General features: G+C 47.7%; 1 protein-coding gene across 6 annotated transcripts in view; it reads left to right on the forward strand.

Moving 5' to 3' along the window:
- Positions 1-23,648, forward strand: part of MACF1 (microtubule actin crosslinking factor 1) — a 293,076-nt gene that overhangs the window by 21,662 nt on the left and 247,766 nt on the right. The window lies entirely within an intron of this gene.

Here is a 23,648-nt window from a genome sequence, read left to right on the forward strand (position 1 = left end):
AAATAATGACAGGCTTTTTTAAAAAAAAAAAAGGTCTTCAAATTAATTTTTAAGCAGTTGCTGCTCCTCTTGATTATAAGTGGATTTCTCTGCCAGGTTAGATGAGGAAAGCGCTTTCTATTCCTTTAAGAAAGACCTGGACAAAGTCATGGTCTTCCTAAGACAATTGCCTAGCAGGTGCTGATGGGGACAGACACTGAGAAGGTGATGGTGATGCCTGATGCCTTCAAGCCCTGGTCTTGAAGAGCTTCTGAGCAAGGGAGTATCTGGGTGGCCATGAATGGGATCCTGGGCTGGATGGGTCCCTGGTCAGATCTAGCAGGCTGGTAACGCAAAGAGCATTGGGTGATGTGAGCCACTGCCCTTTAAACAACAGGCTTATCTGATGGCAATTGAAAGTGAGTGAGTTACAGGGTGCGCTGAAACTTGTCTGGTGAGGTTAAAACTTTTTCTGAAAGTCAACATTAACTCTCACCTTCAGGCCAAGTTAGACAAGTACACACACACACACACGTTTGACTGAGAATTGTCTATGGGGTGGGAGAGGAAGGAAATGAATGGCAAACTTGTACTGGACAGGAAAATCTATTCTGCATTATTAGGCGGAAAGTGGGGAGGGAGCACCAGTAGAAGCAAATCCATCTTTGGCCTTAGCTGAACAAATTGGGCTTCTCTTTCACTGTATGTACAGCCCTCAAGAGCAAAGACTGAACATATCCTTGGAAGAGACATACACACACAGACAGACACGAAAAGGGGGTGGGGATGGATTTTACAGCTTAAACATTAATTTCCCTTTGCTAGGCCGGCATCGTAAACAAGATTATTCCCAGCTGGGCTGAGCCCCCTTGTGAATTCCAGGGCGGCAATTGGTTTTCATTAACCAGCATGTCACATTAGCCAGAACTGCGCTTCTCATGGCATGGACCATTGTCTGCTTGGGTGTCTCTTCTGGACAGCCTTTAGGAAAATGACCCTGCGAAAGAAAGAGGGGGTGTATGTGGGGGTGTGTGTGTAGAATTCAAACCACTGAGTGCATCTGAGCCCCAAAGCAGTTTTCTTACCATTCTTGTGGAAATGAAGAGGCAAGCTGCAAGGCAGCAAAGAAGGAACTTTTTCTCCTTCTTTTTCAGTCACCCCTTTGGAATATACGAAAGCTCCTCCTCTGTATCACTTTTATATGGCACTTTTAATGAGCAGAACTATGCATTGATTTCTATGGGGTCTGACATCGGATCAGCCCTTTGGACCAGCAGCCTTGAGAGGAACAGCTGGCCCACTACTCTTTTACATTTATATTTATTTGTGATATTTATGTTGGCTGTTTAGTTGCATGTTTCTCTGTGTGTCTCACAAAGATAACATGCCAGAACATAATATTTAAGTAAATGTAGAAGCAGGAAAAGTAAGAACCATAGTTTTAATAGAAGAGCATCTACTTTGCATGTAGAAGGTCTCAAGTTTAATCTGCCATGGCATTTCCAGGCAGGGCCAGGAAAATACTCCCCATCTGAAACCCTGGAGAGCCACTGCCAGTCTGTGTAGGCAATGCTGAAGTAGATGGTCTGAAGTTTGACTCGATAGAAGGCAGCTTACTCTGTTCTTCTGTGTGCAGGCAACTCTATAAGGCCAAAGGTTGCTGGGGTGCTTTGGAATCAATCCACACTGCACCCCACATTTATGGTGTTTCCAATTTCCTTGCACTGTTTCCCTAATGATGTAGAGGTAGAAAGCATTCTTCACACACAAATACTGGTGGCTTGGATCTTGGGCAGCATGGAAATCCAGTCGGGTAGGTTTTCCAGACGATTGTGAAGCCTTGTCTCCCTATCTGCTGACAGAGGATAATAATATTGTGTTCACGTGCTAAGCAGCGTCTGTGGGGACCTGCTGCTCCAGTCTAGCCAGCCAGAAATGAGTTGTAATCCAGGCAACGTGATATAAACTGTACTGCTCTGAAATTGGAACAGATAAAGAGGGAGAGAAAAGTGGGTGGTTGTGAAGAGGGGGAGTATCTGTGTGGTAAATTATCAAAAGCTATGGCATCATCTACTGTGCCAATTTGCAAGGCATCCCTGCAAACTGAACTCTGTGATCCAATACAGCATTCATCAGTACATATACAGTCATACCTCAGGTTACAGACACTTCAGGTTGCGTTTTTCAGGTTACGGACCGCCGAAACCCTGAAGTACTGGAATGGGTTACTTCCAGGTTTCGGCGGTCGTGCATGCGCAGACGCACCAAATCACAATCCGCGTGTGCGCAGCTGCGGGTTGCGAACGCTGCGGGTTGCGAGCGTGCATCCCGCACGGATCACGTTCACAACCCGAGCGTCCACTGTACTGTATTGAGTGGTTTTGTGGTGACTAAGAAATAGGAGTCCTTTTTTTTTTTTTTTTTGCCTCGCTGATCCTCTGGGCTGTTAATGTTGTGTGTTGCACAGAGGTAGTATTGCCTAGTCATTCTCCACTGAGAGGCCTGATGTCGATGACATCATGAGAACGTTCATACCAAAAGCCATCTCCTCCTCCTCTGCTATGCTTCTGTCATTCAAACTCCCATTGCTGCATATTGCCCAAGAGTTTCAGTTGTCACACCGGTCTGTGATTTTTGCCCTTTGGAAAAGGAAGAGATGTCCATGTTTCTGATTGCAGTGAGGTGGAAGTGGCCTAGCTATTTGCTAGATACCAAGTCAATTTGGAGCTCCCCCCCTGCAATTGCTGAGCTCCTGCTGCTCCTTTTCCCCTCCCAACTCTCTGTGCTCCATTTCGCCCTGCAATGATAAACACAATTCCTTTGTGGTGATGGAGGAGAAAGTCTTGCTTGGTGAGCGTTTTGGTTCCTGCAGAAGCTCAGCCTGCAGCAAGTGGCCTGTTCTGCTTAAAGAAGTGGCAACACTCCCTGCCTGGGGAGCGCTTCTACCTCCCAGGTTGGTGTTGCTGGGCGTTGAAGCACCTTTCCCACCTTGCCTGAGCAGTGGGTGGGAAGGAAGCTGTATTTTAAGTGCTGCAGTTCTAGGTGGAGCAGCTGCATTGCCTGTTCTTTGCACGCCAGGCGTTTCCCCTGTAACTTGGAAAATGACATCCTGGATGCTGATGGTTCAAACTTTGGGTCATACTGAAATATCATCGTTGGGCTTTCCTGACATGGGGGCTGAGGGAGCCTAGGCTGGGACAGAAGCCTGCCAGTGAACACCAGCTGAAATGGAATGTGAACCTAGGTTTTTCCAGTCCAAGTTAAGCACAATGTCCAATGCACCAGCAGAGAGAGAGGGAGAAGAAAGAGAAACCTTTAAGAGTTTATATGAACTAATAATTCTTAGAACTGGGTGGCTGCCAAAATTACTGGCCAAAATAACGCCCCCCACTGGACACTAAAACGGTATTCAATAACAGTTCTTCCCCAACCAGATGACTTCTCAATATTTTGGACTACAACGACAACAGCTACAATTCCCATCAGTCACAGTCAGCATAGCTGTTGTAGATGGGCGTCAAAAGTATCTAGAGGCTACTAGGTTGGGGAAGGTTGCAATATATTCATTATGTAGCAAGGAATTTCATAGATGCTTTGGCCGCTCTGCAGGGAATTATTGCCTTTTAGCAGGGTTAACCTGATCATCTGGAAGCCTAGTGGGGATATATATTTTTAATAGCTCTGTTGCCAGGGGACTGGGGACTAGAGCCTCATGTTGAAGGACTTTATGTTAGGCTTATTTGGTCTGCCTGTTGAGGAAACAAGTATGATGGATGATTGCGTTCTTGTGACGAGGATACACCCTTGCCTCTCCTTGCCTGGTTCCAGTTGTCTGTCCAGTTTGCTAGTCCCTGCATTGTTGCTGGAGGGAGTGATAAGTAGCTCAGTTTTGTGCCCTCGACCAAGGTAGCCAATGTCTACCCCAGCCAGCATGGCTAGTGGTCGGGGTGATAGGAGTTATAGTGTAAGGATGTCTCTCATTATTGTGTGGGAGGAATTCAGGTGCATACCAGAAATCTAGGTTTGTGCAGTTAAAGCGTCCTAAGACTCAATTGTCCTAGTACAACAAATCCACACACACAAAAACTGGGACTTTTTGCAGATAGGAAAGTGACAGGAAAAATGCACTGAAGAGCGTGGGATGAATGAATGATTAATTAATGGAAAGACAGGTGAATACCTTGCAAGCACATCAAGATGAGTGTTCATTATTGTATAATTACCTTGTCGGAATGAATGGTCAGTAAAGACCAAACATGGCCTAACCTCCTCATAAGCTTTGTGCAAGCAAATCAGAATGAATGTGGAATAAACAGGTGGTGTAGATAAGAGTGTAATGTGGGGTTTATTAAGTGCTTTCTGGGTTCCATCACATGGCCACTGCTGAGCTGTGGTTACTGGGAAGCCAGTTGCGTGGGCCTGCCTTCCAGGGTGATCTGTGCTTGCAGCACAGGGCTGTTGCAACGCAACCTGGAATATAGGAAAGGCCAATCAATACCTTTGCACTTGACTCTTTGTGGTGAGAGAGGAAGCCATCTATCCGTCCCTCCATCTTCAGATGCTTTGCTGGTCCATCCTGCTGCACAGCTTTCAGGCTGAGGACTGCCTCAGCATCTCCTTGCTGGACTGTCGCTCTGTTGGCACCCCTAAAAATACCCCGTCTTCTGAAAGTTCTCAGGTTGCTTCGGTGGTGAAGTCTTGGGTCCTGAGTGGGAATGTTTCGTTCTCTATTTTGGGAGATTCTTTGGCTGTCTTGGTTGGGGAAGGAGAGGCGTCCTGCCTCTAGGGATGGCGCCTGCCGTGGCCCATCCTTCCCAGCCTCAGCCCCCCTTCCTCCTTTCATGCTGCCTGAATTCCTACCTGCTGACAGCCTTGGCGTGGCTTGCTCTGGGAGGGGAAGGTGCATTGCTAGGAGCAGACTGAGAAAGCCTTTGATCTCTTCTCCCTGGCGGATTTACTGGATGGCCTGAGACCAAAAGCGCTGAGAATTGGCTTGTTCCGTTGCCTCTCCAAATTAAGTGCTGAACCTCACTGAGTGTGAAGGTGCTTCTGGTGTTGCATGGTCACAGAGAGGGGCCTCCAGTGGGGCCCAGTAGGCAGCGTGGGAAGGGGCTATGGTTTTGTGTCTACTGGAAAGCTAGGTTCTTTGCCCTCTGTAAAAAAGACGCACATTTGCTTACATTGCGAAACTGCAGTTTTCATGATTTGGCATAATTCTGCTTCTGCTTGTCAGGAACTCCACAGGGCGCCGGTGTCCTCTCTAACCACCTGAAATCTTAATTTGGGAACTCCTTTGGCTTTTGAAATTTCACTAGACATATTTGCTCACTTAATTTTCAAGCATGTTGTTGCAACCCGGAGGGGCTAGATGCTTGTTTTCTCCAGGAACCTTTGTTCTTGGGAAGCAGGATTCTGCGTGGTGTGTCATGCTGCTTCTGTTCTTCCACAGAAGTGGGTCGTGAACATGGATTGGACTGATCAGGCCCTAGCCTGCAAATTGTGATATGAGGGAGGACTGAAGTCTTGCTCTGTTGGCAAACTTCTTTTAAATATTGAAAAAAGTTTCCTTCTGTTAGCTGTGGATTCCATCAGATATTGTTGTGCAGCAAATTGCTTACGTGGCTTACTGAAGCCATGTGGAGCTGTTTGCTCTGCAGGGGCAGTGCTCTGGGACGGCAGCTGATCTCTGCTTATGGCCTCTGGATCTCTGTGTGGGTGGAGCTGGTGGGTGGGTGTCCCTGTCTTGTGCTGTGGGGTTTGACTACAAACCCTCTAAGCCCCCTTCGGCTTGTACGATTCTTCCTCTTGGCCTGCAGGCTTGTCGAATCTCCTTCTGGGTTGCCAGGATGCCCAATTAATTTGTTGTGCAAAGGCCGTTGGTACCTCTGCACAGCTGGGTTCCTGGCGCTGTTTCACTGCCAATTCTTGCCTAAAGTTGTGTATTAAAGTTTGGCAATGGAACAAGGGACAAGAGAGCAGGATTAAGGGAGGAAATCTGGGCCAAAAAGGTTTCTTACAACAAACAATTCCTTACTAAATCCCCTTTGGGCACATGGTTGACTGGTTTTTGTGAAGCCAGCAAAAATGCCTCTCTTTGCTTTACTTTGCAGCAACTCTTTAGGGGATGGGCTGTGCTCACTGGTTATGCACCTTGTCTGCATGCAAGAGGTGTCAGTCTCAGTCCCCAGCATCTTCAGGTGTGGCTAGGAAAACTCCTAGCGCAGTCCCTTAAGCTGCTGCCCATCTGTGCAGGCAATCCTGAGCTTGATGGACTAATGGTCTGAACCAGTATAGTTTCCTGTGTTCCTGAACCTCACCTTGAACATGCTCTCTGCTTGAGAGTTGCCCCCCTCTCTCCTCCAGGCTCTTGGCTTGGCAGGCTGCGGAACCGATTCGCTGTGCTTATTAATTCTGCTTGGGCTGATTAATGTCTCTGAGCTGGTGGTGAAGCAACGCAGTGGGGCCCCCACACGCCCAGCCCTCCAGCACAGCAGCAGAGAGGCTTCCCACACCTCCCAAGCTTGGCCCAGTTGTGTGGGGCTGATGGATTTGCACATCCTGGCAGGTGTGTCTTGTCGAGTGAGCTAACTTCCCTTTGAAGATTCTTTTCCCATTGCCTACCTTGTGCTATGTAGGCCCAGAACTAAACACAAAGTTTTCCAATAAAAATAAAGAAGTGAATGTGAGATTTATCTTGCAGAATTGGGGCTGCTTTGAAATCAACTGGGAGCGATGGCAGAAGAGAACAGGTGCGCAGTGAGCTGAGCTGCGAGCTCCTTGTCTCCAGACTGAGACGCTACTGATTTGGGGTGGATCCCTTCAAGGCTGTCTTCCCAGGACATCAGCTAGGACCAGCCTTCGCCAACCTGGTGTCCTGCAAATGTTTTGCACTATGGCTACCATCAGCCCTGGGCAACACAGCTGTATGATGCTAGTTCAAAGCATCTAGAGGGCACAAAATTGGCAAAAGCTGGCCTAGATTCTTGTCTCTGGTTTTACTGGGTCCCACTTAACTGCTGGAAGGTCCTGTGCCAGTTCACTGCTGATTCTCTTTGCCTGATGGAAAAAGATGGTGCTGGTGACTTCGGAATAAATTGCAAGCACACATCCTCTTGGGCAAATAGGACAGATGTGAAGTTCGCTGCTGATGTTACAGCAGGAACAAACTGCAGCCAATAAGAGAAAGAGATGCTTCTGTGCACCTTCACAACCACCCTTTGAAGGTAGGCCAGGACAGGAGAATTGGATCCAGCTTGCTTTCCCCAGCCCTCACAGGCTAAGGTTGACGAATTACCTGACCTCACAATGATGTCAGGTGACCCCTTTTAGCCCCCAGGGATGATCAGCTGAATGTCTGTGCCTACAGGGCGCCATGTATGGGGTTTTTGCAGGCGCTGCCAGTCAGCAGTGCTTGCAATCCCCCCTTTAGCCCACCTGCATGTTTACCCACCCACCCTATCACACCTGATGTCATAGGGTGTATGGCAGGTGGGTGTGGCTTTGCCAAAGCAGCCTTGCAGACCTGAGATCCTTTATATTTGCAGGGTAAGCCTTTGGCCAGTTTTGGTGTGGGAAGCCACTGGCTGCTTGAGGCTTCTCAGTGGGAATCATGGCCGAGTGTTGATGTGAAGAGCAGAGGCTCTGCTGGTACCTGGGTCTCCAGGCAGACAGTGTTTTGAAAGGCTCTTTCAAAGACTGGTCGCTGCTTGTGGTATATATACTCATTTCAGCTCAACAGATCTGACAGGTTCTTGTATGTTTTCCCTTTTATCTCTTCTAAGCACAATTGTCTTGGTTTCTACTCTGAACTCCATGGTGCTCTGGAGCAGTGTTGAGTAAGCAGGTGTGCTTCCAAAGATGTGCTTCTTGAGTCACAAAGAATAAACCCCCAAATTGTCTCTTTCCCACAAGCAGCCAGATTGTTTCCTTCATCTCTTACTTCAAGGGGCCCTGGAATCGCTGGCTTCTATCTTTCATTAAACTGTTGAGCTTGATGCTTTTGATAAATTACCTGGTAGCTTTGCCCTGGTGCCAGGTTAACCTGAATGATGCTGTTTTGTCAAAGAGCTTTGGACTCCTTTCATAAAGCAGGCGCAGGAGTTATTCTCTTGTGGGAGGGAGGGAGGGAGGAAGACTGCAGCATGCGAAGGAGAAGACTGCACACACCCTCCAGGAACTTGTATGGGGAGTGATGCTCCCAAGGCAAAAAGGAGTGGGAGACAGAGACAAACAAATATTGGTCTCCAAGCACCTGGATTCAGAGTTGCTGCTCTACGTTCTAAGTCTGAAAAAGGCTCCTCTTTCAGATCCAGATTATTTGGAGAAATTGGGTGTACTGTGCCCATCTGGAAAATGGGTGGGTTTCCCTCCAATTATCTCACAGGCACTGGGACCAGGAGTTGTCACCTAAAGTTGCCAGGTCATCAGTGGTGACCAGCAACCTTATATTGGCAACTACATGGAGCAACTGTAATGTCGTTTTCTGTGCCACATGAGTCACATATTTTTGAAAAGCTGATAACACAGGGAGCCAGGGAGTGTCTCTTTTGAAATGTGGGTTGTTTGGGGGTGCAGCTTTAGTTTGTGCATTGGAGGGATTGCTCTCTTTCTCTCTCTCTTTCTCTCTCTCCCCTCACCCCCCAGCAATCTGGCCACTGAATCCAGGCAAAATTTGTAGACCCGACTGGGGCTTCATACTCTCCAGCATTTCTCTGATGCAGTTGCTATGGGGCAGCAATAGGGCAGGGCTGTTGCCTCCCTGCTCTGCTTGTGAGCTTCTTGGAGGCATCCAGTTGGGTGCTGTGGGGAGCAGAATGCCAGATTAGGTGGACCCACTTGTTCGGCTGGGGGTTGGTTGTGGTTGAAATGATGGTTCAGTACATCGTAAGGGTTGGTTTCTTTCCTGGCGTACGCAACTCCATGAGTTGGCTGACTAATTTCTAAAAGACTTGCATCTCCCTGTTAGGCACTTCTGGAAATCAGGCTGACCAATCCTGTGATTTCTCATTGATGAGTGGGGAATCACTCTGCACATGCTCAGGGGCATTGTCTCACTGCCATGTGCTGCAGGGCTGAGCCCTGGCATCATCAATTGGTTCCTGGGCTGTGCTCTGCTGAGCCTTGGCTCAGACTAAGCTCTGGGTTTCCTCCTCGCTTCCTTGCAACTTTTCTTCACTTGGATGGGACCGTTCCAGGCTGCTGAGCTGTGACTCTTTTGGGACGGTGCTTTATTTACTTTTTCTGCAAATGAAAATCTGGTTGCTCTTCCAGTTTCTGCTTCCTGTTTTCCGACAGCGCAAACCCAGCATCCTGTATAGAAACCTCTGGAGTCTTAACACTGTACTTAAAAAAAACGAAAAGAAATTGGCATGGACCATGGTAGGGTGGGAGGGAGAGCTGTACTTATTTAATATTGCACTGGAATCCTCGCTCTGCACCACTCCCCACTCTCTCCCCCTGCCTCTGGGGCAATATCGGCACTCTTAAACCAAAGCAATCCAAGTTTCCAGGGCCCCCAGCCAAATTGCTGGGATAGGGATGCAAGACGTTTGTGTTTAAACAGTGCTTAAACGCTAAGAGGCTAAAGCTATGAGGATGGAATGGGTGGAGAACCTGCATCCCAGAGTTTGTTTCTCTGGGGCTGCTGGAGAGGGAGATAGACTAGACCAGAGGGAGCAGTGGAAGGCTCCCAAGGAAAGCCTCCTCTTGGAGGAGAAGGCTGATTTGTGTGTTGTACTGTACTGTATAGGGCAGGCACCCCCAAACTCAGCCCTCCAGATGTTTTGAGACTACAATTCCCATCATCCCTGACCACTGGTCCTGTTAGCTAGGGATGATGGGAGTTGTAGTCCCAAAACATCTGGAGGGCCGAGTTTGGGGGTGCCTGGTATAGGGCTTTACTTTTTTTGCATCCTCCCAATAGTGTGTAGCAAGGATAAAGGTAAAGGTACCCCTGACCGTTAGGTCCAGTCGTGACCAACTGGGGTTGCGGCGCTCATCTCGCTTTATTGGCCTAGGGAGCCAGTGTGGCCAGCATGACTAAGCCGCTTCTGGCGAACCAGAGCAGCGCACGGAAATGCTGTTTACCTTCCCACTGGAGTGGTACCTATTTATCTACTTGCACTTTGACGTGCTTTTGAACTGCTAGGTTAGCAGGAGCAGGGACCGAGCAGCAGGAGCTCACCCTGTCGCGGGGATTCGAACCGCCGACCTTCTGATTCGGCAAGACCTAGGCTCTGTGGTTTAACCCGCGCCCCTATAGCAAGGATAGGGGAGCCAAATTTAGCCTCTCTGTCAGGCCACACCCTCTCTCCTCTGGCTACGCCCCTCACCAACCCTGCTCCACACACCCTCCTTGATTTCTCTTCCTCCAAGGAAGTGGCATACACAGTTCTCCTTCTCATTCATTCCCCACAACAACCCTGTGAGGTAGGTTACGTTGAGAGGCAGGGACTGAATCAAGGTCATAGCCAGTGAACATCCTGGCTAAGTGGGGATTTGAACCCTGGTCTCCCAGGTCCCAGTCCAACACTCTTAACCACTGTAACACGCTGGCTCTAGCTTGCTACGGCACAAGGCTACTGTACAAGGGTAGAATTATCTTTTGTTTTTCTGCCCACTTTTGCTCATTGTCCCACCCACTGCTGGCATGTTTAAGGTGTTGATACAAACATGTAAGTGCCGCCTCTGCAGTAACTCAAAACAGGGCTTTTAGCTGTCCCTGTCCAGATATGACAGGCTGCCACTATCTGCACTTTGCGGAAACAATTGAAGACAGCTTTTTATCCTGACAAACTTTTCCAGCTGGATGCAAATGTCTCTGCCGTGGGTGTCTGTTTTGTATTGTTTTGTGTTTTAAATTGTTTTGTTCTTTTTGTTTGAATTGCACGTGACGCTAAGACAATTGTGTAGAAGTTGATTTATGCATACATGATTAATAATGTGGCCACTGGAAGTGAATATGGTCCTCAGGTTGTAAAAGTTTCTCACCCTTGCCATACAGCTTGGTTTACTTGCCTGGGTTCCCTCCACTTTCGATCAGGATTCCAATACCACAGCAAGGAGAAAGAACGGGTGCTGAAGGCAAGAAAGGGTTAAAGTGATAGAGCTGATTTCTAGAGTGGTGAGGCAGATCATAGAAAAAGACATGGCTAGAGCAAACTGGGAAGTGGCAAGAATCTGACTGGCCTGAATAGCAGTGTGAGCAGCCTCCTTATGGGGTGGGGGGTTGCACGGGTATGGGGGGTGGGTGGGAAGACAGCTTAGCCGGAAAGCACAAGGTCGGGGATGAACAAAATGCCCAGTGTGGAAGCAGCCTTGGATGGTATCACACACTTGGTGTGTGTGTCCCTCCGTCTATTATCATTATTATTATTATTATTATTATTATTATTATTATTATTATTATTATTATCATTTCTATACCGCTTTAAGAAAAATCTCCACCCACTGCATGTTCCCCCAATCCCCCACTACTTTGCCCTTGACAGCACCAGACAAATTTACTCCTGCCTGCCTGCAAATATAAACACATCTCTTTTTAAAATATGGCTCCTCCCCATGTTAATATTTTTATTCCTGTTTGGTGGATGAAACGATTGCAGCCTTTTGATGTATCTTTTTAATTAAACATTTTTTCAACGAGACTTAGGGAGGATCTTTTAAAGGATTTTACGCTGCAGAAGCTGTTAAGCTGAGCTGTCCTTTCTGTGCAGGGCGGCAGGGATATATGCGTGCTCACGAGGGAGCATTTGTACCTTTTGGTGCCTCCTCCCCACCCCGTAGCCTGAAGTGGTACAATCCAGGAAAAGCTTGATCGAGTCTGTTGATATATAAACGGGTTTAAGACATGGAACCCAGCCTGGAACTATGTAGATAAAAGGGGTGGGGCTATGCAGTTAGAGAATGAATGACTCCCTCCTGCCCTCCCACCTCAGACGGGGTTGGGGCAAAGTAAGCCTTTGCAGTTGGTGTCTGTGTCTTCCTCTGTTCCAGTAACAGATTATGCTGTCAGCATAAGATCATTAGTCTTGTTACTTGTTTCTGGAAATCCGCATAGGCTGTACATGGGTGTTAAGGATCAGGCATTCTGATTTATTTATTTTTTACAAAAGGAGAAGCTGGGGAAAAGAATCCCCACCCTCTCCTGATAAGATGTATGACACATGCTGTCATATGCAAGGTGCTAAATCATCTTGAACCCGCCTTATCCTGAGTCAACCTTCTAGTCCAGCATTTCTTCCTCCCAGTAGCACTGGCATCCCTCCAAGGCCTCAGAAAAAGGCATTTGCTAACATTGCCAGCTGATAAAACTGAAGGCATTGAGGTCCATCTGAAGGCATTAAGGACCATCCTCTCTCACTGAGCTACAAGCGTTTCCCTGTGTATACATGAAGTTCCCTTACTCTGTATTGAGCAATCGGTTCATCTGACCCAGCGTCATCCACTCTGGCTGGCAGCTGGACGGGGACGGGACACACACTTTCTCATCACCTGTTACTAGGGCTTCTTGTAAGCAAAATTTCAAACTGCTCAGGGGTGTGTGCTTATAATTTGAATGCAAAGTGTGCACCACTACAACACGCTAGTGCATTTTACTTGTGTGTGTGCACATGCTTTTCTGCTAAAGTCTCCTTCAGTGATGTTTAGAAGCCTACACAGAGTGGGAGAAAATCCTCAGCTGGCAATTTGGCATCTAGAATGAAGAGGGATCTTGAAGAGAGAGTTGAGAACTCAGACTTCCTAAGTGCCTCTTAGAGGTCAATATGCTGGGGACTCTTGTTACCGTGATAAATCTAGATGGGAGATTTACCTCTTTTCAAAGCTCAGATTGGATAATTTTGTGCTGTGATTATGCTTTCAGGCAGAAATCTTTCATGTTGCTTTGCCCCAGTAAGGTCTCTGTTAAGAATGCCACACTGGATATTTCTGGCATTACCATTGCCATTATCATAATACTTGCAACCTCATATGACTTGCCAGGAAAGGGGTCTCCCTGCAATTATTTCCTTCCTGGGTACAGACATTGATGAATACTCTGCAGAGACAGAGCAGCCATGGTGCCTGTGGGGAGGGTGTTTTCTGGGGGTGGGGAAAGAAGAAATGGGCTTCAGGGCAGCCCAGGCCACTTAATTTACCTTTTGCATTGTTGTCACTTTTTGCATCACCTGACATAGTACATACATGACTTGAATTTTTGAACTGCCCCCCCATTAAACAAAAAATAAAAACCCACCTGCCTGTTACTTGATCCATTTAAGTGGGGATTCTGGAGCTTGAATTTGGGTCTGCGTGCATGCAAAGTTCCTGCACTCATCTCTGGCCCCTCTTGAAACTCTGCCCGGAGTAGTTTCGGCTAACACTCTCCCCTTTCCCTTCTGTGTGTTTCCTTTATGTGCATCTGGAATTCAGCGAGAGTAAATTTATATTCTATTATTAGAAAAAGAAATCACCAAGGAGATGTGTGAGTCTGTTCAGCCAGTCAGGCCAGAGAGGTATCAAATCACTCTCTAATTAATATTTTAGAAAACCTTTTCCTCTTCTGGGTGCATCACTGTTACTGGGATGGAAGGGTGATCAGGGAGGTACAGAATCTCAAAATACTTGCTTTGATTCTGTCTTGAGTGAGATATATATTTAGAGAGAAAGAGAAAGAGAGAGTGACCCACCTTTGCTGTAGGATCCTGAGTGGTGTGTCACAATGACTGGCCTGGGAGTTCCCATAGTGGGGGTGTCTATTGCTGACTCGAAGCCTGGTGGGGCTCACCGGAACCCAGGCTGAGCCAGAGTGGTGTATGCCTAGGCACATGGGATTTTCCCCAAAACTGATAGCATAGAGTGGCCGTCCTGTGGCCGTCCAGGTATTAATGAACTCCCATCAGCCCTAGACAGCATTGCTAGTAGTCAGAGATGAAGGCAGCTGAGCCACATCCAGAGAAAGCAGCATAATTGTATGCCAGGTTCATTGCCATAATCTGAGCTCTTGCCCAGGGTTTCACAAGTATCCAGAGGGTGCCTTGGCACATGGGAAGCTGCCTTATTAGGCCACCTGGCAGGCAGCAGCTCTCCATGGTTTTGGGGAGAGGGGATGTCCTGGCTCTTCTCACCAGACTCAAACCTTGAACTATCACCACAAATGGAAGTTCTAAAGGTTTTATTTATGGAATCTGTGTAGCATCCCAACATGGGTCAGCAGATCACAAATTGCTTAGGCATGGCAGAGATCTCCAATTTAGAGACCCTTCCACTGCATCTGGACTACCACGATCCAGGCTACTGGGACTCTTCCCTGCTCAGCTTCTCATCCCCCAGCCTGATAGGACCTCCCCAGCATCCTCCTCCTCTGACTCTTCAGTTTCCTCCCATTCCTCCCTCTCCAGGATGTCTCCATGGGAAGCCTTTCTTGTCACCCTGCTCCCTGAGCTATGACTGGTGATATTTGGGACTGAACCTGAGCCTGAACCTTCTGCATGCCGTGTTTGGGGTCTGCGGCCTCCAATTGGCAGAACTGGCATGGTTACATCTGCAACATAATACCCTTTCTTCATGTATAAGCACTCGATTTTATAGTGCAGCATCGCTTACACTTTGGAACTCCCTGCCAATTGACATCAGGCAGGCACCTTTGCTATATAATTTTGGTGACTGCTAAAATATTCTTGTTTAGACAAGCCTACCCAGATCTTTAGAAAGTTGGTGCAGGTTTTAGCTTTCTGAACATTTTAAATTATTGTCAATTTTCTCACTGATATTTTTATAAATTGTTTTATCTTTTTTTGGAAGCCGCTTTGAGGTTTGTTTGCTTTTACAATCAAGCAGTGTATAATTTTTTAATGAAATAAATTCCCACTGTTCACAAGTTTCTCCACCTTCCCAACTTTTAAAAGCCCCCCTCCTCTCTGCAGACAGTCTTCCCTCCAGGCTCTACTTGGTTGAAAGCCAGCTGCAGCGGAGCAGGTTTAGCGGCTCAGGATTGCGGTAGACAGAGGAAGCCCTCCAGATAAATGGGTGCAGGGTTTCTGACAACTGTACTTTCTGCCAGGCAAGCGGTCTGAGCAGGCTATTGGCTGTGGGGTGTCCCCCTTTTGCTGAGATTTTTGCTTGTGGCTCCTGCTGGAGCCGAGGAGGCTGAAGGAATGGACATCTCATCCTCTTCAGCTGTTTTGGATGCTGTTGGGTCTCGCTGAGCACAGTCTGATGGGAGATCCTTGGGATTCCAAAAGCCAAGAGGCGGCTGAGCGCCCCGGGGGCACCCCAAGAAGCAGAGAGCTCCCCTCCCCTCCCCCCCTCCTCTTGCTTTTGGGATGCTGAGGCAATTTCCTGTGCATGGCAAGCAGTCCTGGGTTTCTAAAGCCAGCTGGAGCAGTCCCTTTCTCTTTCTCCCTTTCCCAGTCCCGGAATTCCAGACATGCTTCTTCAGAAGGAGGGAGAGAGAAGCTTTGTCAGCATCAATGAGTTTAGCACTGGAGCAGGCAGGGAGTTAACCACTTCACAGCTGTGCAGGAGTGGACACCCCAGGCATGGAAGTATGGTGGTAGATGGGGAAGTGTAACCATATCCCAATGCTTTTATGGCTGAAAATGCATGTGCTATAGCAGCAAAAGCAAAGGTATTTTTCGTGTGTGTGTGTGTGTGTGTGTGTGTGTGTGTGTGTGGTCACTTCTGGATTTTTTTCTGGAGATGCTGCTGCTGGAATCCTTGGCTTCTTAAAAGGTGCCTACAAAGTTTCACTCCTTGTTCTGAGGCTTCTCCAGGGCATTCTTCCAATCTAAGGGGCAAACCCCAGAATCCCTTGCCGTGTTGCAGACGGCCAATCCTGACTCCCAATGTTTTGGTTATGGGGCTGGCATTCAGAGCCAGAGAAAGAGTGACTTAATAGTACATGGCTTCTCTGAGCCTATGTAGATTACCTTCCGGCCTTTGAGATCAAATGGGGCATCCTTAAACACCGTTGAATCCAAGCATTTATCTTTGGTGTTGGGAGTGAATGTTGCTCAGGTTCAAGAGCCCTGCTTATTTGTCTTTCAACCCATGTTTTCAAGGTATTGACTTCAAATGTGTTCCAAGCATGTGGTATATGTCTGGCTGCACAGAAGTAAAGCTGGCCCAAATCTGTTGAAGACTAGTTGTGCCTGCTCACTTCTGAAGCTCAGCCACTGTGCATGTCCCCAGAGACACTGTCTTTGTTCTTACCACCCTTCACATTTTCTTGGACTGAGCCCTGACACTGAAATCTGGTTCAGGGTCTAAGTTTTGTCATATGTTAAGCTGACCCAACTCGTTAAATGGATAACACAGTGGAAGAATATTAGTTAGATTGTTCACAAGGCCTTATTTTCTTTCTTTGTTCCCCTTCCCATTGCACTTCTTGTCTTGGGGCTGAGTGTTTGTGCAGGGATGTGGAGAGGCCTCAGGCCCTTTCTGGCCTCTCTTTGTGGGCCCCCTCCAATTGTCTCTCTGGGCCACCACCCCTCCCCAGCCATACATCTCAGCACCCTTAATTTGCACCCCACATTGAGTATTTACCTTGCTGGGATGTGTCTTTGAACTCTGCTAATGCCTCATGCTGGCCTGGATGCAGAGGAGTGTGCAGAAACAATCTTGCTGTGGAAAGGCAAAATTTACATTTACAGTGGTACCTCTGGTTACGTACTTAATTTGTTCCGGAGGTCCGTTCTTAACCTGAAACTGTTCTTAACCTGAAGCACCACTTTAGCTAATGGGGCCTCCTGCTGCTGCCTCGCTGCCGGAGCACGATTTCTGTTTTTATCCTGAAGCAAATTTCTTAACCCGAGGTACCATTTCTGGGTTAGCGGAGTCTGTAACCTGAAGTGTATGTAACCTGAAGCGTATGTAACCCGAAGTACCACTGTATTGCTTTGCTCACTTTTACCTCTGGCCTTACCCACCCCTGGTGTGTGAGCCCAGGAAGACTGCCCAGAAGGGAATGTGCCCCCCCTGTCCAGTTGAGTACACTGAGCCTGTCTTGCCACCTTTGGTGTGCTCACCACAGCCTGCCAGTTTTCTTGTGATCTGCTGCAGACTTCAGTTCCACGCAGCTCTGCCTGATCTTTTCCTGGCCACTGTTCCTCCAGCCCCTGACCTACTTTTCCTCCTCACAATTGAGTGTTTGTGAGCAGGGGGAGGGAGACAAAGAAATGCTAAAAAAGTTTCAAGTTACTTTTTATCATCTTGGAGGGGGGGAATGCAGGCTTTGAGCGGTCAATAGTCTGGGACAAAAGTGAGCTGAGGGCACTGTCCGATGGCTACGGTGGTCTGGGTCATCGATAGAAGCTTCAGCTGTGCCCAAACCACGTTCTTCCCAGGCCAGTAAATGTAATTTTGCTTAAACAGCCATCTGCCCCCTTTACTTGCCAAGGAGCATGTGCAACCCCCTCCAATCTCTTTCAATGAGGGTCCAGGAAAAGCAGGGGAACAGGGAAGAGGGAGGGAGGAACCCTTCCCGCTTCTGTACAATAAAATTGGACGCTGACCAACCTGTTCCTCTCATGGGAGGCCAGCTCTGCTCTTGCTGTGGCTTCCAAACAGTGCCAGGATGTGGCTTTGCAGTGGTGGGTGGGCTTCCAGACCCTCTTCAGAACTGCTGAGGAGAGGATAAGGATGCCATGCTGTTCTGGTGGAGAGTGCTAAGCGCAACTGCTCCCCACCCCCTTCAGCATGTCTTTGGCACTTCCTAATTAGCAAAGAAGCGTTTTTTTCCAAGTCCTAATGGTCGTTTGTCTCCAATAGGCAGATGACACCCAGCTCTGCTTTTCTGTTTGTTCCATAAGCAGCAGAGGCAGTGCAGGTTCTGAATCGGTGCATAGAAGCAATAATGAGCTGGAAGTGAAGCAAAATATTGAAATTAAATCCAGACAAGACAGAGTTTCTGTTGCTAGGCATTTCCCAGGTCCAGGATTTGGTGATACAGGCTGTTTTGGACAGATTTGCAACCCCCTGCTCCCTTGAAGAAGCAAATGGGGATTCTTGGTTCTGCTAGAACTGTTATTGTCACTTGAGGCCCAGGAGACCTCAGTCACTAGGAGTGCCTGTGCCTGCCTTTGATTGATGTATCAACTACAGGCTTTTCTGGACAGGGACAGTGGTGTCAGTTATCCATGCTCCTGTAATCTCCAGGATAGACAGCTGTAACTAATTTTATGTGGGGCTGCCCTTGAAAGTGATCAACTTGTGCAGAATGTCATGGCCAGGGTTTGGTGGCAGCAGGGAGTCAGTCACGTGTAACTTTCAAACAGCCAAATTCATTGCCAGTTATCTTCCAGACCCACTTCAAGGTGCAATTAAAACCCTGAATTGGCCTGGGCCCCAAATATTGGAGAGAGCACCTTCTCCCATATCAACCTGCCCATACGTTAAGATCAGTGGAAGAGGCTCTTCTGCTGGTTTCTGCATGACATGCATTCCACCAGTGGGAAGGTGAGATTCAGTGCATTCATGATGGAGGTGGGGACTTGAATCCATGTTTCCCAGACCAAAGTCAGGCTTGGTTGATTCTTGGAGGTGGAAGATCCTCCCCCTGTTGACTCATGTGGTGTTTGTCCTTATTGGCTGCTGGCTTTCCATGCAGTTTGGAATTTTTTTCACCTTTTTATGTTCTTGCACTACAGCATGGCCAAATGCTTAAAGCGATGCAATTTGCTAGGAAAATCTACCTAAGGGAAACGAGTAGGAGGTCCAGTAGCAGCTGCTGCAGGTATTGTTGCATTGGGTATTCAGCTGCGCCCTCTTGCAAAGATTTGTTTGGCCCAGGTGTGAAACAGTCCCTTGAGCATCCTTCCAATAGCATGGCGTTCCAGTTGTATCACTCCCATGTTGCATGTGGGAAGTTGTAGTTTTTGCTTACACACCTAGGATCCTCCTGTTGAAGTGAGTTTTGGACCCACATCTTCCAACTGTAAGATAGTGAATCAGTTTGGAGTGGTGAAGGAAGCACATCATCAACCCCGGTTCTCAACAGCTGCCCTGCCAGGCTTCCTTTGGTCTTACATGCCCATTGTTGTGGGGTACATTGTCTTAATCTCCTTGCCCCCAGCCTTCTCCGCAACCACCAGCCCCAGGTAACCCAAGTACTACCTTGACTCCACAGCTTGTTTAGATCATGGTAAATAAGCAGATAGCTTTACTGAATTTATTTGCTTTGTATTTGTGGAGGGACCAGTCGCTTGGCTCTAAGCTTTGGCCCAGCCTGCCTGTTTCTTTTCAGGGAAAGGCCACAGCTTAGTGGCCAGGCACCTACTTGAGACTGCAGAGAGCCACTGCTTATTGGAGGAGACAATCCTGAGCCAAGAGAGAGCATGCTCTGTGTTAGACAGCTTCCTTTTGGGTTCACTTGGTTACATTTATAAGGGTGAGCAGGTTTTGTTTGGGCCGAGCTATTGCTATCTGGGCACGGAGACTTTTGTTGTCTAGTTGTTTCGTTTCCAGTTGATTGGAACCTTTCGGGCTGGATCAACTTAAAGATTGATTAAGTCCAGCCTTCTGGCATTCATGCAGATTCCTCACCCACCCAACAAGGACTCTGTCTGCCCTTTGGAGCGAGGCAGATCCTCTTCCCAGGAGGTTCCGCCAGGCTTAGAGCGAGTGCTGTGCTCTCCCTTCCGCTTGGTCTATCGTGAGCGATCAGGTCTGCTCTGGCTCAGGGAAAATGAATGTGTCCCTCCCTCTCTCTGTGGTTGCTGCAGATCAATAAATCAATCCCTGAGTAAGGGCAGTGTCCCCCATTGATGTGAAGGCAGATGATGGTGCCATTCCAGTGGAAGTATCAGGGTGGGTGGAGGGAAGGTGCTAATTCGCCAGTCTCTGCTTTGTGTCTGATTTTCCAGCTTTGCCATTCTCTAAAGAGGCTTGGAATGGAAATTCCTAGGGCACTTGGCAAATCTGCAGGCATGGAGCTGTGCCATTTTGGGTTCCTGTCACCACTGTTGCTGGGTGGGGGTGGTTGTGTGGGTGGGCTTTAAATCCCACCCTTTTGTAGGCCAGGGCCATCCGTTTAGGAGCTGGCCCTCCCAAAATATCTCATCCAGTCCCAAGCCTGGTTCCAGGCTGCAACATGCCACAAGTGCAGGGCTGGTATGTTGCAGGTGGATGTGCACAGAGACAACTTAGGCAAGTGAGCCCAGCCACAACCTGCTGGGAACAGGCTCTCCCCTCATCCCAGGCCACTGGGCACATGATCTCTATTACTGTTGAGGGGCAACTCCTTCCTTACACCAAGCAGATTTCCAGACTCCTCTGTACAATCTGTTAATTCAGCATTAAGCCCATTTTGCTTGCACAAAGTTTGCACAGAGATTAGATAATATTTGGGCTTAATTGGGCATTCTTTCCAAATTCTTTATGAGACGGTTATATGGCAATGAGATGTCATCCTTCATTCACCCCGATTTGCTTGTGGGGTGCTTACACACCTTCCCGTTAGTAATTCTTTCATCCCATACTTTTCTTCCCATCACTTCCCAAACTGAAAGAAATCAAAAAAGCAAAAGCAAAAGTGGATTTGTTTTGTTAGGATGGAGAGGTGTTTTAATTCATGGAAGGTTCATGGTACAGCTGAATCTTTCTTGCAAAATAATGAGTCTGGAGGCACACTCAGTCATCTGTGTGTGCTCCAAAGTCCTTCCACCAAGCTTTTCCTAAAGGGAAAGAATTGAACTTAGCTGTGTAACACCCAGTGCTCCACCCCCGGTTGTGGTGTTGGGATGGGTGTGCACTAGGTGTTTGCAGTAACAGAAAATGGCTTCTCTTGACCCAGCACCTGCTTTTTTAGCAAAGAGATCTTTGGGCCCCAGAGGAGCAATTGTGCCTCTTGGATTCCTGGGCAAACAGCTGCTGCTCAGACAAGAAGCAGCAACTGGTGTCCAATGCTACTTTTGCAGCAAAGGAAACTGATACGGTGGCCATTGTGTGCTGGTTTCTGCTGTGCCCTCCTGCTCTTGGGGGCCTCCTTAGAAAGATGAGAGCCTGGAAAGTTGGCTTGTTGATCAGGGTCTGGTTGCCATTTGTGGCTCTTCTAAGAAATACACTTTAAAAACACACACACATGTATTATTTTCCATGTAAGTGCTTACCTGAACTGGTCCCCACATTCTTTGTTACCTTGGTATACACGGGATATAAGGGCCATTGCCTATTTTAAAAAGAGAATGTCTCTGGCCATGTGCTGAGTGACTTTCCAGCATGGCTGAGGCATCACAGCCTCTGTCCCTTTTGCATCCAGAGCGTTGCAGAGGGTAGAACTAATGGTGTCTGAGTGTGAAGCTTCTAGGCTGGGTGAGCCCAACACCATTATTTGGGCTAGTAGTGCTTTGCATTTGTCCTGGTGCGATTTTTCTCTAGAAGCCTGAGTTCTAGTCTTTGGCTTTCTGCTCTCCAGCCCCAAAAGAAATGCTAGACTCTCTCCCTGTTTGGACAGGGCACAGGGTCCTCAGTTTTAATCACTGGTCGAATTTGCTAAGTTGCATGTTTCAGCACTCAGTCCTCTGTGTGTGCAGGCAAAACGTCTGGTTCTGTTGGTTGCTCCTGTTACCTTCCCAATTTGGCCCACTTTGCGCTGGGCTTTAATGGAGTAGAAGGGAGGAAATTCCATTGGGACGGAAGGAAGTGCGATAACATTGAGTGCCTTTGCAACAAGGCTGGTTCTGGTGTATAAAAATAGTGTTTGGGTAAGCAAGCACTTTGCGTTATTTGTAGTCTGAGTGAGGAGGCCTGGCAGCACCCACAAATGCTTTTCAGAGCAGCCCCAGCAACCCTCTTCCCACTGGGACCTTGCAGCTCTGCAGGCGGCTTCTGTGTGGGAGAGGTGGAGAGAAGACATTTGGCATTTTCACTCACAGTGAGGTGGGTCAAGCCTGCTCCCTGCAGGGTTCAGCTGCACTCCCTCAGATAGCATTCAGCAGTCCCTGGTGCGGAGACCGTGGTGGCTGCCATTGCTAAGGCGACTGATGTGGGAGGCTCTGTGGAGCGAGCTGGTGATTGGAAGAGTGGGAGGCTGGCCACGCGAGTGCTCAAGTTGCAGGAAAGCAGCAACAGAGAAGCAGGGGGAGAAGGGAGGCCTGTGGGTGGGATGTGGGACTCTGTGGACAGGCTTAGGCAGCAGCACTATGCCAAGCTCACACCTAAACCCCTCAGCTGAATTCTGCAGCTTGCATTTTGCATCTTTCAATAAATGGGGGAGGAATATTTGTGTTTTCTCCGCTGTGGTTAGATATTATGCAATCAAACTTCCTTTGAAAAACCCATTTGCTGCATTGAGAAGGCCAAAGTTACGCAATGAGGGAAAATGTTCCGTGGATTCCAGTCACATTCCACTTGGATCACCTTTTAGGCTATTTGTTGCGAACCAAAAAGCCTTCTGAAAAACAAGTAGTCTCTTTAATGACTTTGCCATTTGGGTGCAAACAAGAATCGCCGGGGGGGGGGGGAGAGGGAAGAAACCGAGGTGGGCTTCCTCTGTAGCAGGTCTGCATCTCTACCATGTAGGTTTGAGCTTATCTTCCTGTCTAGGATCTAGTTTTGTGCCAGCACATGGCAGAGTGTTGGGGGATAGTTGTATGCAAGAGGGAGAGGCCCTTCTGCGTTTTGCTTGCTGCATCCCCACAAATCCATGTGTCTTCATGCAGATTGCAAAAATTTGTGGCTTCTCAACACCATGTGTTGTATGGGAAACCACAGCAGCTCCTGTGAAATTTGGGTTTTTAGCCATGCATATCTGAAGAATGAATATGATGTGGGAATCCTTCAGAGGCGACACAGAAGATGTCTGGGGAGGTATAGCTGTTGATATCCAAACAGACCTTTGACTACTGCTTACTTCTGCATACCCCATTTTCCTCCAGCATCTCTCTCCCCACCCCCCATTGCCAAAGGCCTTTCTGACTCTCTGGGATGTATCAAATGACCATAAATTGTATTGATTCATCTCATCAGAGACACAAAGTAATAGTTAGCAAAATTAAGAGTGTATGTGTGCAGCCTAGGAAAAATCTGGTTCAGATATGACCATAGCCACACATTCCAGTAGGTAGCCTTTAGGCAAGGTGCTTCTCTTAGCTTGACCTCAGCGCCCCCCCCCCCAACTGCAGTGTGAGGACAATAGTACTGATCTACCTTACAGTGGCTCACAGTGTAATGCAAAGCCATTGTTTGTTTGACAAACTATGAGCTATCTCACATGATCTAGCAAACCATGGCTCGTTTCTCCAAGGTTTGTTTTGTTTTCCATTTTGTACCTTTGTGGCTGGAGCGGAGCAGCCAAATTATAATTAAGGAACCACTAATAAATCTTAAACCATTATTAAGTAAGGGTTTGGGGTTTGCATAGAACACTGAGCCATAGTTTAAAAACCCCAAATTTCTAAGCCAATGATGGATCATGGCTTCAAATGTTGGTTTGTTGGTAGATGCTGGAGAGACTTTGGATGATGAAACAAACCATGGTTTAATAAGCAATAGTTTAATAAACAGTTGCTTAGCATTGTGTGCACACCAGGCCAGTGTTGGCATTCAAATTGCTATGCACTGAAATAAATTATATTAATACTAAGCATTGTGGTGACTCTCCTCTTTTGCATAGAGAATATCCAGTTGCATTAGTTCCATATGCCTTGCTGCTTGGTGCTTCTCAATAACTTATTTGAAATCCCACTTACTGC

The sequence above is a fragment of the Podarcis filfolensis genome, assembly GCF_964270895.1.
Source record: "Podarcis filfolensis genome assembly, chromosome: 8".
Taxonomy (NCBI): domain Eukaryota; kingdom Metazoa; phylum Chordata; class Lepidosauria; order Squamata; family Lacertidae; genus Podarcis; species Podarcis filfolensis.